Source organism: Hipposideros armiger, unplaced genomic scaffold (genome assembly GCF_001890085.2).
Source record: "Hipposideros armiger isolate ML-2016 unplaced genomic scaffold, ASM189008v1 scaffold_213, whole genome shotgun sequence".
Taxonomy (NCBI): Eukaryota; Metazoa; Chordata; class Mammalia; order Chiroptera; family Hipposideridae; genus Hipposideros; species Hipposideros armiger.
The window spans coordinates 2,417,279-2,432,440 of NW_017731563.1; the positions used below are offsets into that span (position 1 = coordinate 2,417,279).

Consider the following 15,162-nt stretch of genomic DNA (forward strand, 5'->3'; position numbering starts at 1 on the left):
AGACTTGGGGTAGCCAGAGCCGGACCTCCTTTCCCAAACCACCACCCACTCTCAGCCACCCGAGGCACCTGGCTCCCACCAGATGCTCCTCACTTCCGTTCTTGTCGTGTTGATTATTTCTCTCCCATCTCCTCCTGCGGTCGAGGCCGGGGTTGTTCAAAGCTGCAGTCTGACCTGGACCTTAGTTAAAGCGCATAGCCCAGAGGACTCAGAGCTGTTCTGGGTGTCACAGATCCTGCTGAAGAGCACCCAGGGCCGCTGCAGGCGGGGCTTGCCGCTGCACTTTAATCCGTTTTCCATACTCAGGTCCTGGGTGAGTTTCTTTTGTAAGAATGATTTTATTGCCAAAGCAAAATCTGAAAGCTGCCAACTTAGTTTGACTCCCCGTATTTAATAGTTGAGACAAATTAAGGCTTCAAGATGCTCAGGGACCTGTCCAGGATCACATGGGTCTTTGGAGGCAGCAGCGTTCGTGGGTATTCACAGGGTTCGTGGGTCTTCCCTCTGCATGGTGCTCATGGGAGCGGAGATGCCCGGCCTTGAACCGTGGTTTTCCAATTTTACTGTGCAGCACAACCACCCAGGGATAGCACTAGCTCAAAATTACAGAGCCATCTACCTTGAAGGACCAGGATCATGCAGGATGAGCCCAGAGACATTGCCTGGGAAAGATGCTTCATCTCTGGTTCTGGATGGGGCATCCTTTCTGCACTGCTGGCCCTGGAGCCCTAAGAGGCTTTCTTTGCCTGCTCTCTTGTGCCTTTGAATTTGCACAGTCTCTTGACAGGACAAAAGGTACAAATTCCTCTGGCTAAAGCCCACATATGCAACTACCTGTCCACATCTTGAATTCCCAAAGACCAATACAAGTGCCCACTGTTGTAGACTCTAAAAAGTAAGGGTAGAAATGGAAGCCTCTGGAATCAAGAGGCTGTGCCAGGTGGGCTTATTTAAAGGGAAGATCCCTGGCTGTGTTCCCAGAGATTATGATTCAGGTGGTCTGGGGTGCAGGCCAGGAATCTGCATTTTTAACAGCACACCCTCTTTCCACCCCCACCCCATGTGGTTTTGATTGCAGTTCATCCTTGGACTACACTTGGTGAACTGCTGACGTACATAAAGACCCAAAATTACTTAATTATAGGAATCAGTCAGACACCCACATCCTAAGATATGAGGAACTCCTGTTCATGATTGTCCAAATGGATTACAGAAAGAAGCAAGGCACTTTCATCTTTAATGTGGGTAACATGTAACGGTGATGTCGTCCTGATAATAATTGAAGAAGTATGCACTGAGCATCGCTTTGCAGGGAGCATTGCGAGCCCTAGCAATGTACACAGATGTGGTCCCTGCCTTCTGGTGGCTTACAGTCCAGAGAGGAGGGGATGGGGAGGTGAAGCAGAACTGGCAGTGAAATGCCAGATAGGAACACAGCGCGTGGGACAGCTGAGGTCTCGGAGTTCCCAGGAGGGCCATGCAGGTGGACCTGGTGCCACCTGCAGTCATATACATTGGACTGGGAGTCCATGAGTGCTGCATGATCCCCAGAGCCAGTGGGTCCCCTGGATGATCCCTTGGATAGCCCCCGTGTAGGGAGCACCTAGTGTACAAAGCCTTTGACAACTCTTAGCTCATTTAACAGCCCCATCAGAGGAGGTCAGTATCATCTCCATTTTGTACACAAGGACGCAGAGGCTCAGACAGGTTAAATAAGTTCACCCCAGTCAGGGCCTCAATCCAGGTCAGTCTGACTCCACAGCCCACTTTTATTCCCTTAGGTTCCCGCCACTGTCTCCTGCCTCCCAGTTGGAATGTAGAATTCTTGAAGTGTTTCAACAACTCTAACTTGGCTTTGAATGAGTGGGAGGCAAAAATGACATTGACAAATAATAGGATTTACATGAAGTTTTGATTTGTTTAGAGAGATACTGTAAACCCTTTACCATTGCTGACTCATTTGGAAATTTGACTTCCAAAGGAGTCAGTGCAAAGCATTTTTCATAACCCAGCCCTCCTTCCTTAGATCTGAAGAGGGAAATAACATGGTAGGTGACTGAAAGTCTGGAGTGGCTTATATTTAGTTCTACCTAAACACAAGGGGACAGACTAGATGAAATTTACAAGGGACTTCTACTCTCAGAATTCTTTCATTCAGTGGGTTCCAGCTCTCAGTGTGAAAGAGGTGCCAAGTGTGTTTTGGAGATACCGTGCAGTCAACTCATAATGTTCCCCAGTACAACATCAGAAAAACCAACTGCTGCTTCCAAACACTCTTCTTAATGCTGATGGAGTTTTCTGTGAATCCTGAAAGGGGTGCTTGGGTGGGAGGTAGCTAAGGAGTGGGAAAGGGAAGACAACCCCCCATTTTAGCAGATCCCAGGACTGGTGTCTGTACCAACATGAAATGATTTCTAGAAATCGAATCCTGATCATGGGTGTAACATCTTTTCCCCAGGCCTTTGTCCTAGGTTTCCTTTTTTGCTGATGGCAGCAGGCTGGGGGGGGGGGTTCCTCCCTCTGCTCAGAATTCATAGGACATCACTCTAACCCTGGCCCTAGCCTGGCTTTTTCCTTATGCCAGCAGCTTAGGGGAAAGCCAGTGTCACATCATCTCTCTCTTGAAACACATCTAACTTTTCCAAATAGCAAACTCAGTCTCTTTTAGCAAATGACTTCCAGATGCTGAAAGCAGGGGCCAGTGGAATTTTATTGCCCCTAAACTGTGGTTCTGGGCCACATACTTCTGACTTGAAGGTAATTTGGAATGTAAACATTGCAAGGCGTGTACTGGAATTAATTAAAGCTACCCTGTATTCTCCAAGGCCTACAAGCCTACAATTAACTCTTTACATTAACACCAAGCCAGGCAGATCCACTGGAGTGTGCAGGAACACTTGATTGGCACTTTCCTCCTTTACCTTCAGAAAAAAGTGAAATTGGATCCAAGCTGACCCTTTCCCCAGAGGTGGTCGTCAGTCCCAACATAAGAGGAGGTTCCTTAAGCCCTCCTCTCCACCAAAGCAAACAGAAGACAGACACTGCATCTTCACCTGGAAGCGATGATAGGCATGAACCCCTTACTGCTGTGGAATGCAAGTGTGTCCATAGAGAGGGATGGCCGTGTCCACAGCAGGCCTGCAGTGAAAAGCCATGGCATCCAATGGGTGGCCGATAAAACTAGAAACAGCTTTTGGTAATATTTCTTTAACTTTATGATGGTATTGAAAATTCAGACGAAAGTTCTGAAGATGAATAGTGGTGATGGTGCATAACAGTTTGAATGGACTTAACGCTACAGAACTGTACATTTAAAAATGGTTAAAATTGTACCTTTTATGTTGATTGTATTTTACCACCTCACCCCCCAATGAAAAAGAAGGGTGATCAGGCTGTGCTGGCTCTTTGGAATTATGTAAACTACGAGAGTCACTGGACTATTCCCCACCTCCCCCCACCCCCATGTAATACAAGAGGGTGGAGCTGTGGCCCCCTGGGAACCATTCCCCACAATGCCAGGGTGTCTCAAGGGCATACAAGTATATGCGAAAAACCATGAAGCCAGACCCCTGGGACAGGAAAACCCCTCACATCCCCTCCATGTCCGGAGTGGTGACTCACGGCAAGAATCATTAAGAAAAGCCGAATAAGTGGTTATCTGCATTCATTACCGCCTACGCCAGCTGCTAGAATGGACTCTGGAGGTCACCTGGGTGAGCCCAACCCTGAAGGAAGGAAAGGGACTTAAAACTTCCTCGGGTGGGGGTGGGGCAGGTGTGTGGATGAGGGGCACACACCAGCTGTTCTGTGGTTCCAACTCTCTAATTGCTGGAAATCCTCCTTATATTAAAAAAAAAAAAAGTCCCTGGCTTTTCACGAAGATGGCGCCGAAAGCGAAGAAGGAAGCCCCTGCCCCTCTGAAAGCCGAAGCCAAAGCAAAAGCTTTGAAGGCAAAGAAAGCAGTCCTGAAAGGCATCCAGAGCCACACAAAAAAAGAAGATCCGCACATCACCCACCTTCCGAAGGCCCAAGACGCTGCGGCTCCGAAGGCAGCCTAAATATCCTCGGAAGAGCGCCCCCAGGAGAAACGACCTTCACCACTGTGCCATCATCAAGTTCCCCCTAACTACCGAGTCAGCCATGAAGAAGATAGAAGACAACAACACACTTGTGTTCATTGTGGATGTCAAGGCCAACAAGCACCAGATCAAACAGGCTGTGAAGAAGCTCTATGACATTGACGTGGCCAAGGTCAACACCCTGATCAGGCCTGATGGAGAGAAGAAGGCATATGTTCGGCTGGCTCCTGACTATGATGCTTTGGATGTTGCCAACAAAATTGGAATCATCTAAACTGAGTCCAGCTGGCTAATTCTAAATATAAATTTTTTTTGCTGTACATGTTTCTTTATGTTGATTTCTGGTTGTGCTGGGGGAGTCCATACTGTGGTATATACTCATACACAATAAATAATGGGGTTTAAGCAAAAAAAAAAAGAAAAAAAAGTCCCTGGAACCTAGTCGTTGGTCCTCGTCCTACCCTCTCACATTACACAGACTAACGTGTCAATTCCTCTTCCAATAATACTTTCAGAATTTGAAAATGAATTTGAACTTTCTGTTCCTAACCCTCCTCTGAGTGGCTTTAGTTTCTTCAAATGCTTCTCACATGACAGCTTCCAGAACCCTCACTGTCCTGGGCACCTTCCTTTGGGTTCACAGTGGTTGTTCAGTGTGATGCCCAGAACTAAACACCGCACCCTCAGTGGTCTGCTCAGAGAGGGGACAGGAATTGTATCATCTATTTTGTTCGACCACTATATGTCCAACACTGTAGCTCGATGTTACGTTTCAACCATCATACGATATCCTTGCCTTTAAAAACTTATGGCTACCGAAATCCTTCAGTTTTTAAAAAATATATAAAAGACTGTTGAGCAAGGGCTCCCCAGTCTTGAAGTCAGATAAATGTATTTAACTGAAACCCAGAAATTTACCATAAACCTTATTATTCTTCATGATGTTGCATCAGCCCACTAAATACTGAGATATTGACTCCTGAGTCCCTCCCACACTTGTATCCCTAGCTTCGAGTGTGTCTGCGTCTTCATCTGAGATGTAACTCGATATCACGGTTTAATGGAGATGTTGTACCGGATTGGGGCAGGGCACACAGAGACCGCCTTTTCAGTTGACACCGAGCTGTTAGTCACAGCTGTGTGGGTGGGATGAAGCAGCCCTAAATCCACGGAGCGCTGTCGTCCAGCTCTGGGCTCTCCTCTGTGTTCCCAGGGATCAATGGAGATCCTGCTCAGTGTCGGGATAACTGAGATGTTCACTGCATCATGGCAGACCAGAGGGGAGCAGGGTCCTCAGCACGTGGGTGGTGGATGTCTGGTATATTTCAGTACATTCTGTGGGGTGAGTTAATCAGGGAAAATACTGGCCACTCCCAAACCTCTTTCTAGGTGATAAAGCAGACTTCACTTCCCCCCCACTCAAAAAGACTTTCTTCAAAAATGCTCACAAAATAAAGTGGGGGCTTGATTTTCATTTCTCCTGGTGCCCTCTGGTAGGAAACCACCTCAGTGGTCTGTGGAAGGAGAAGTAACGTAAGATTAAGGGCCTTGAAAGTCTCCAAGAAAAATCTATCATCCCTGCAATCAGGGAGGATAAACTAAATGACAGCTTGGGACATGTAGTTCATTGGTTCATTTAGAACATTGATTCAGAGATTTGGGGAGTAGATTTTCCTGACTGAGTAGAGGTGGGGCCAGAGAGCTTGCTGGCTCCCTCCCTCGGGAGATGAGTCTGTCAGGTCAGAGCTAAAGGGGACCCAGGAGGGCCCTTCCTGCTGCAGCTGCATTAGCAGGTTGGTAGAAACTAAAGCAGAAAGAGAGCCAAGGAAACCAGGCTTTCGGCTGAAAAAGCTTTTATTGCCCTTTATCTATTGACACTTTTTCAATTAAGGAGCCTCCCCTGAGATGATCTATCACATCCCTGGCTGAGCAGGAAATAATTACCATCAAAGCAACTCCATCACATGCCGCATGTCTCCTGGTCAGGGAGGCTAAGTAGAAAACCAACAGCCTCCCCCTTGCGACAGCTCTGTGGGCACAGGGCCCCAGCTAGGGATGCTCTGTGGGCTAGGGAAGCCCTCCCCTTCTGGAGGGCTCAGCCCTTGCTATGCTTTCCCCCTCTTTCTTCTCTGTCCTTCCCTTCTTGGTTTCTTTGGGGCTGGTGACCATATCTCCCTCTGTCACCATTAGGAAATCTAACCATGTTACCTGCTCTTTGAGGAGCCAACACTCGCTCTAGGCCGGGAGCCCCCACTTTCTCTCATTCTTGGGACCAGCAGGGCTGCTCATATATTCAGAAGCCTAGGGTAAGTCTTACCTCAGGATCAAATTTTTATCTTACTGAGTTGTTTTTGGAGTTCAAAGTTCCCCAGGCCCATGATCTGATATTTTAAAACAAACACTTTAAATATAAATTTTATTGAACTATCGTGTATATGGCAAAATGCAAAAACTGTGAGTGTGCAGCACGGCTTGATGAGTTTTCACTGGGTAGACACTGCTGTGTAGCCAGCGCCCGGGTCAAGGAACAGAAGCAGATTTGCAGCTCCCGTGCCCCTGCTGTCACCTCGCCCTTCTCCTGTGCCCACTGCTCTGACTTCTGTGTAGATCAGCTTTGCCTGTTTTATACTTTATATCAATGGAATTATGCAGTAATCATGTTTTTGGCTAGCTTTCTTCACTTTAAGCTATCTTTATGGGATTCATTCATGCCGTTGCCTGTGGTGGTTGTTGGTTCATATTTGTGGCTGTATAGTATTCCATCGTGTGACAGGCCACAATGTTTTTATCCATTCTGCTATGATGGATCTCTAGTTGGTCTTTTAAAATAGTAAACATATGCATGATAATTCCTCGGAGTGGAATTACTGAGTCATCGGGTATGTGTATGTTTAGTTTTATTATTGCCAGTTCTGTTGTTGTACCACTATGAATTTGTTCCAATGTAGAAGAACCTAAGAACAGTTTTTTAGCCCATTCTCCAACCACTACCTGCTTTTACAAAATGAAACACAGAGGTGACTTGTCTCTAGTCGAGAAGGTTGGGTCATGTGGCCCCTCACCTGGTAACCTTTTCATTAGCCTCTCAAGGACTCCTCCTTTGATGGACATGAGGGGAAAGGACGTGTCCTGCTTACCACCCTCACACTTTCCTCCAGCCCATTCTTTTGCATTGATAATTTTTCACAAAGTGACTTATTGGAGCTCCAGATGTTTAGACACAAATGAGCACCACAGGAGTGGTCATCTTTTTCTGATTATCCAGAGGATTTGGGCAAGCATGGCTCTCTGCCCTTCCATTGACAGATATCATCTGCAACTGTCTGCTTTCCTTTTGTGCCAATAATCTGGGAATGAGAGAGGAATGAGTGTTTACTTAAGACTGAATTGATGACACCAAGGGACCAGCCTCCATCAGCTAGACTGATGAACGCCTGGATGAGCGTTCACACGTGTGGTTTTTCCTTTCAGCTCCTACCCTTCCTGATGTGTTATCATGTGTTTGATGAGTGAGGAAGGTGGTGGACTCTGACAGTGCTCTGTACCATGGGCAGTTTCCACTAAGGAAAGAGAGGAAGGCAGACCTTGTCGCTCCTGTTCTGGCAGGGAGCTGCAGGTGCACTTCAGTCATCCACCCAGACTGTGAAAGGGAAGAAAAATAAACTGATTCAGCAAAGATTAGGTTCTGGGCATTATTTTAGGCATGTGGACACAGTTGACTCAGTGAATGAATGAATGAATGAATAGTTTTAAAACACAATTAAAAGAGCTTTTGTTCACTTCCTCGGAACAGAAATCTTCTGAGATTTTACCTAGATCTAGGGGTAAGAGACCTCTAAATTACATGTCTTTTTGGCCAAAGCCCCTTAACGTTCCCTAACCTTGGGAATCTTTTCATCCGGCAAAAGGACAATAGCAACAATGGAAATATCAGTGTTATAGTTCTTTGTGTGAAAGATTCTCCTGGTCTCTTCGGAGCCAGTTCTGAGGGTGAGAATAACCACAACCTGTTGACAGAGGACGGGACCTTTGTGGCTAGAGAGCAGGTGACTGGAGGCCTGTGTTCCAACTAAGGAGGCCACTTGTTCCACTAAGAGAGCTCAGTCTGGGCCTGTCCACCTTCTGCTAACCTGGGGTGGACCCCCCAAACTGGACATGTATAGAAAGGTGGAAGGTCAGAGCAGTTAAGAGCATGGGCTCTGGGGTCAAACCCCAGCTTTGCCACCTCTCAGTTGTATGACCTTGAGAAAGTGCTGTGTTCCTCTGGGACCTCAGTTTCCTCATCTTTGAAATGGAGATAATCCTCCCTACTCCATGGGGCTTTTATGAGGATTAAATCAATCAGTGGTGTCATGGACATGGCACGTGATAAACATTCAAACTTGTTGGCTATGATTATTGGTGCTGCTGGAGAAAACATTTGTCAGGCACCTACTGCGACAGGACATACTCTGGGTTGGGTATCTGCTTCATGCACAAGCCAAGACAGTGCTGACACGTACCACTCGGCCAGGACTGGCCCTCACTCAGGAGTTTGCTTCTGCTGGTGAGGAAAGCCCTGGGTGTATGATGTGCCAAAGTTTGGGCGCAGGCGTGGGCAGAGTAGCTTCTCTAGGGTCAGATCCCTAGAGACCCCCAGGCCAAAAAGAGACATCCCAAACTACTTGTTGATGCCTGAAATGCCATTAATTCATTAGTTCACCACCAAAAAAAGTAAAAAAGAAAGAAAACAATGACAAGTATCCGCTAAATCAGGACTGTGCTGTCACCCTGCACCACGGTGCTTATGTGCAGGCTATAAAGAAAGCTGGTTTGCTAGGGGGGAGGAGTGCGGACACACAAAGATGACCAGCGATGCAAGGAAGAAAGTGGCCAGCACCTGTGAGTGTCAGTGGGATTTTGAGGGTCAAATGAGATTATACATGCCAAGCACCCAGCAGAGTGCCTGAAACATGACAGGAAATCATTGCCTCACACCCGCCAGGATGACTACTGTGAAAACGGATACAAAACAAAACAGAAATAGAAAATAAGTGTTGGGGAGGATGTATAGAAATTTGAACTCTCGTGTACTGTTGATGGGAAAGTAAAATTGTATAACCCCTATGGAAAACAGTATGGCAGCTTCTATATGATCTAGCAATTGTACTTCTGGGTATATATCCAAAAGAACTGAAAATATCTAGAGGTTATTTGTACACCCGTGTTCATAGCAGCATTATTGACAGTAGCCAAAAGGTGGAAGTGAGCCAAGCGTCCACCAATGGATGAATGGGTAAAACAAAATGTGGTCTGTCCACACAATGGAATATTATTCAGCCTTCAAAAGGAAGAAATTTCTGACATATGTTACAATGTGGATGAACCGTGAGAACACTATGCTAAGTGAAATAAGCCAGTCACAAAAAGACAAATACTGTATGACTCCACCTACATGAGCTGTCTGGAGCTGTCAGCCATAGAGATAGAAAGTAGATGGTTGTTGCCAGGGGCTGGGGGAGGAAAGGAGGTGGTTGCTATGTAATGGGGACAGAGTTTGTTTTGCAAAATTAAAAGACTTCTGGAGATGGTTGCACAACAGTGCGAATGTACTTAACACCACTGAACTGTATACTTAAAAATGGTTAAGACGGTACATTTTTTATTTATGTGTATTTTACCACAGTTTAAAAAAATAACAATTTAAAAAATAAAAGGAATGCAGTAAGTAGCTGTTTGGCACATCTGAATCCAGCTTAACAGGAGAAATGTCTTGGAGTGTGTGATCACCATAGGCCAGGACAGTCGGGAGGGTCTTGCTGGTGATAGGATTTGGGGACGCAGAGGAGAGAGGCTGGAAAATGGGGTCGGGAGGAAGGAGTGGCTACTGCTCCTGAGGTCTTTGCTCTCCTGAGGTGGAGAGGAGATTTCAGGAGAGCAGAGAGAAAAACCTTTCTCTCACACAGAGAGATTGCCTTTCATTTCATAATTAAACTGAAACTATCCCTGGGAGAGACGATAACGCAGAAACTTAAACTCATTCTAAGGAATAAATAACTGACATCATGGTGTAATTAGCAGGGAGAAGCTCAGGGAGGAAAAGGCTTGAGGAAATGTGCCATCAATATGTGCTAGAGAGGCAGGAAGTAGATAGCGGCCGGGCAGGGGGGTGGTCCCAAGACCCATTTGAAGGTTTGCTTGGGCTTGAGAGTGATGCTGGTGACTAGAAGCAGCTTGGTTGTAACTGGCCAGTGGTCAGGAAAGTGCACAATTGTTCTAGCCTAACTGACCTTCCCTGATTAAATTCACAAAGCATTTAAAGAATGACCCCTGGGCCTCTTGGTTGAGTCTCTCTCCTTCTGGAGCTGGAACCTACACAGTCAGAAAAGGTTTTGTTAGAACCGTGAAGTGTAATTACAGACCTGACAGGTGGCTGCAAGTCAGAGGAGACATCTCACTCTGCAGAAGCTTAAACAATGATTTTCAGCAAGGTGACAGTGGAGAATTCTCCTAACCATGTAAGCCAGCCCTGTTGAGCCACAACCCAAACCAAATCCTCAGGCAAAATCACTTTCAATGGCTACGGTTTCCTTCCAGGATGAAGATCAAGGACAGGCAGATCCAATGACATGGGGATAAGTCGGCCTTTATTCTCAGGGTTGCAGCAGAGGCCAAAGAGAGGCATCATCCATCGACCCTCTGTGTCAAGTGCTGTGCTGGCTACTGGCCACAGCCTATATGGACATGGCTCCTGCCCTCAAGGGCCTCACAGCCTAAAGAAGTCTTTGCTGAGGGTTGCAGAAAACAGAGAAGCCAGGGTGGCTGTTTGGGCACAGGTGGGAACACATGGTTTGGCTGAGTTTACAGACCCCTCATGGCAGGTGGGCACTCATGCAGCCGCACCTAGGACAGTGCCTGGCAGGAGATACATGCCAAAGGAAGAGAGATGGAGAGAAGGAGAGAGGAAGGCAGGGAGGGAGGAAGGAAGAGAGTGGGGCAGGCTGGCCTACTCCTCTAAGTCCTACTCAGGAACAAGCACTGAGAAAGTCAGCATTGAGCTGCTTTTCTGATAGTAGTGGTATCTTCCAGAAGACTCGCCCTAAATCCCCAGAGGGGTACCTGGAAGTCTCACATCAGCTCTTTCCTGGGAACAAGCTTCACAGGCCTCCATCCTGGACAAAAGTGTGCTTATCCCGTGGTATGTCATCAGGTCTGTAACCTTGCCCTGGTTGGGCAGGGTCCCCGTGGACCACTGAAGCCCCATGAGCTCCCTCCTCTTGCCACAGCTGCCACAAGCCACGCAGGAGTGGATCACGTTCCCACGAGAGGGCCTGGCAGTGCTGGTTGGCTGGACTCCGGGTCCCGTGCTGGGCAGGGAGGTGAGCCTCAGGTGTGGGAATGTGGCCAATGCTCATTTCCCAGGTCTCAACACAGACTTGACACCCCTCCAAAAGCAGGTGTCATCTTCTCCTTCTGCTCATTGGACATTTTTCTTACTCTTTGGTTTGCTCTTGCTATAAATTTTAATCTGATCTGACGCATCTACAAATGTTGGGGCTTGCAGTGGGGTGCTGTGGGCTGGGTTGAGCATTCCCTAAAAAGGACAGTGGCAGGGACGCTTGTTTTGAAGGGGCCAGACCTTGAGATAACTCAGCAAGGCACCTTTTACATGGGACAGTCCGCCGGACATTTCGATTCCTTATGTTTGAGTCATTTCAACATTTCAGGAAAAATACAACTGCTTCCCAGGGCTGAGGAAACCCCAGGAGCTATTCTGGTCTGGGCACAGCTCCCCTCTAAAGCGCCAGTCCCCTCAGGGCTGTGCTGCAGGATGATCTCTTAACTCTGCCATCACAGATTTCTTTTCTCTTCCCAGACAGCTAGACCCCTTCTTCCCTCTCCTCTCTGGGGATTCTACTTCTAACTGCCCCAGTGCTTAAGCCGCCGGGTGTGTCCCCTGCCTGAGGACAAGTCATATTGTTACTGACCCCTGGGCCCCTGGCTCCGAACTGAGCAGAAAAGTCGGATTACCAGCGGTTAGCCAGTGCCTGCCCTTCATCCTGGACTCCAGGCCCTGTGGGATACAGCCTCCCTCTTCCGTGTCCCGGCCTTGACCTTATTCCAGGCAGCCTGAGCAGCCTGTGGCTGTGCCCTCTGTGACTGTCTGTCGACCTTGCTTTTATTTATTCCCCATGCCTTTGCTGAATATATTTCTTAGTAAAAAAGAAAAGGGAAAGCAGCAAATACCCAAACACCAACATGTCCTATTGTATCAGGCACCACGTGTGCACACTCAGTCTAAGGAAATATACACAGAGCATTAAATGGCAATTACTGTAATTAGCGGAGTATACTCGTGATCAATCACCCTTGGGGCCCCTCCTCCGGTTGTCATGCCTGTGGCATTAATAGATAGTGTAAGGGACACAGAAAGAAGAGAAAGTCAGGGCTGGTTCCCTGAGCTTTCTGCTCCCCTGCGAGGGGGTGGGGAGGTTGCTGGGATGCTCTCTCTGGGTTACGGTAGCCTCCCTCTGAGGTTGCCTTTCTCTGTGACCCACCCGCAGGACACAGCTCCCCTTGAGAGAAGGACTGTATTAAATAAGCGTGTCCCTGAGGTTTGTAGCCTCAGCCAGGCATTTAGGGCAAGACAGCCAGGGGGCAAGAGCTGTGTTCCAGGTGTGCTTGCAAACCTCGGTCATCTGCACCACCACTCCTGCCCCTCCCCCATTAATGGCTCAGGTGAGAGCCAGACCTGCTGCATCCCCACAACCATTGGATCAGAGGCAGGGCTTCAGGGGCCATGACTGCTGTAGCAGCAATTGTTCAAGGCTACAGATGGCCGAAGCCACAGCCCCTAATCACATATTTACAGTTGCTGTATTATTGAAAATCAAAGGTATGTGAGACACAGCCTCATCCTCCAGCCAACACTCGCCTGTCCCCTTGGGCTCAGCTGTCACCAGCTGCCCTGCTGGCTGCAACCCCATTGGCTCTTCAAACCCTTCCACCTTTCCATGGGGACTTCCTTCTAGCTTTCAGGAGTAGAATGGGGGGAAGGAGCTGGTGCCTTTACTAGCCTTTGCCACTTCTTTGTCCCCTAGGTATGACAGGATGGATTCTGCCTTCTGTCCCCGGGGCTAAGGCAATGTAGCTGTGGAATTCCAGTCCCAGCAAGTCACTCTAACCTGGGTCAGGACCTTAGGCTGCTCACCTGTAATGTGGGGACTTACATCTGTCTCATAAGACGGAGGACATGGTTAATGCAATTCTGCTTAGCCTTATGTTGATTTTAATTAATTAGTTATTAATTAATTCTGGTGATTCAATAAATACAGAGCACCCGGTGGGTATCAGGTATGAACTACTTTAGGTTCTAGGGATAAAGCTGTAAGATAATGTTTAACATTTGGTGGTATGTGTGAGTTTGGTGGGTGGTGGAGGAATCAGACAATTCAGCAAGCAAACAAGTAAATAAACAAGTTATTTCAGATAGTAATATGTGCTTTGAAGAAAGTAAAATAATATGGGTGGGAGCTGAGGGCCCTCTGAGAAGGTGACATTTGAGCCTGGGCCTGAATGAAGAAAAGGAACCAGCTGTGTCATGACCTAGAGAAAGAGCATTCTAGGCAGAGGGAACAGCTCGTGCAAAGGCTCTGAGAAAGGAATGAGCAAAGTCAGATTATGTTGTGATAGTAACTGCTTCCTGCCTCAAAGAACAGTGCAGGTCAAGTTTGCGTTAAATCCTGAGGCCACCGGGGCATGTACAGCCTTCCACCTATGAGTGACAGGCTGCGTTCCCGGTAGATGCCCGGATGGGCCATAGCTGTCTTAAGGGATTTATTTAATCTGTACTTTTCTTACTTGAGCTGCCTTAAACTGGTGTGTGCCTGTTGTTTGCCTTGACAAGTTATTTGCCATGCCAGTGTGCCTGCTCAGGGGATGAACAAGGAGCAGAGCTTGAGAAACTGGGAAGGTCACACCTGCTCATGCGTGAAGCATCGGCCAATCTCAGTGGATCTGGAGCCACTCCTGATTAAGCTGTGGCTTTTTAATTAAAGTAGTAACAGTTTTCCTAAATTCAGGAGCTGGAGGACTGACCGGGGGCCGGGAAGGTGCCCGCCCATTAACTCCAGGGACTGCATACTGCTGCCACCTGTGGTGCCCCAGTGGCCCTGACAGCCATGCTGCCTCTGTGCACACGGAGCTGTAGTCTCAGTCACTTCCACCTACACCATCTCATGGTTGCTCAGAACAAGCCTGTGAGGCAAGAAAAGACTCAGCATCTCCATCTCGAAGATGAGCGAAGTGAAACTTGATACCTTGATTGACTGTCCAAGGTAGAGATGGGACCCACGTTCAGGAATTCCTCCCTTCCTGCTCCCTGACTGCCTCTGCTCATCCAGACTGCTTTCTGGAGCCCCTGCTTACCATGCAGTATTGCACAGTGGTTAAGAGTGTGGCGTCGGTGCTAGCCAGCCAGCCTGGGCTCGAGCCTCAGCTCCATCATCTAGTCAGCTGTATGAGTGTCTATCTCCTGAAGTTATTGTGAACCTAAGTGAGTCAATGCAAGGAAAGTGCCTAGAGCAGAGCTGAGTCCAGGGAAGCACTCAGTCAGCATGACCTGTTTGTATCATTACGTGCCAGGCACCCCTCCGTGCATCATGCTGACCTTCATGAGACTGTCTGAAGGTCCTCACTATGTTCCCCAGCTTGGGTCCAAGTCTTTCTTTTCTTGATTCTCTCCACTTACCCTCCTGTCTCTGTTCCTGTCCCCAAGTCCTCTGCTTTCTTCCACCCGCTTCCTCTGCTCTGCACACAGGCAAAAGATGCCAAACGTTTATGGCTGTAGCTCTTTCTCCAGCAGACCTTGCTCCTTCTTTCTCAATCTGGTAATGCATATCTCTAAGTAAATTTGAAGTTTAGAAATTGTTATTTAAGCTCACAATCCAGAAAATGAAAAAAACTCCCGAGCAGCCTTTGTTGGTAGCAGTTGTTGGGCTCCGCGCTACCAGGAGAGAACCAACCTGGGCCAGGTAGGTATGTGCTCAGCGCCTTCAGGCCCCTCTTGGCAGGCACCGTGGGGAGGAGCCCAGGTTTTGGCTTG

At 47.8% G+C, this 15,162-nt stretch overlaps 1 protein-coding gene and 1 pseudogene across 31 annotated transcripts in view; both read left to right on the forward strand.

The window, feature by feature from the left end:
• CACNA1C (calcium voltage-gated channel subunit alpha1 C) overlaps positions 1 to 15,162 on the forward strand; it is a 776,856-nt gene that overhangs the window by 331,545 nt on the left and 430,149 nt on the right. The gene's annotated exons all lie outside the window — the stretch shown is intronic.
• LOC109388953 (60S ribosomal protein L23a pseudogene) lies at positions 3,874 to 4,488 on the forward strand (annotated as a pseudogene).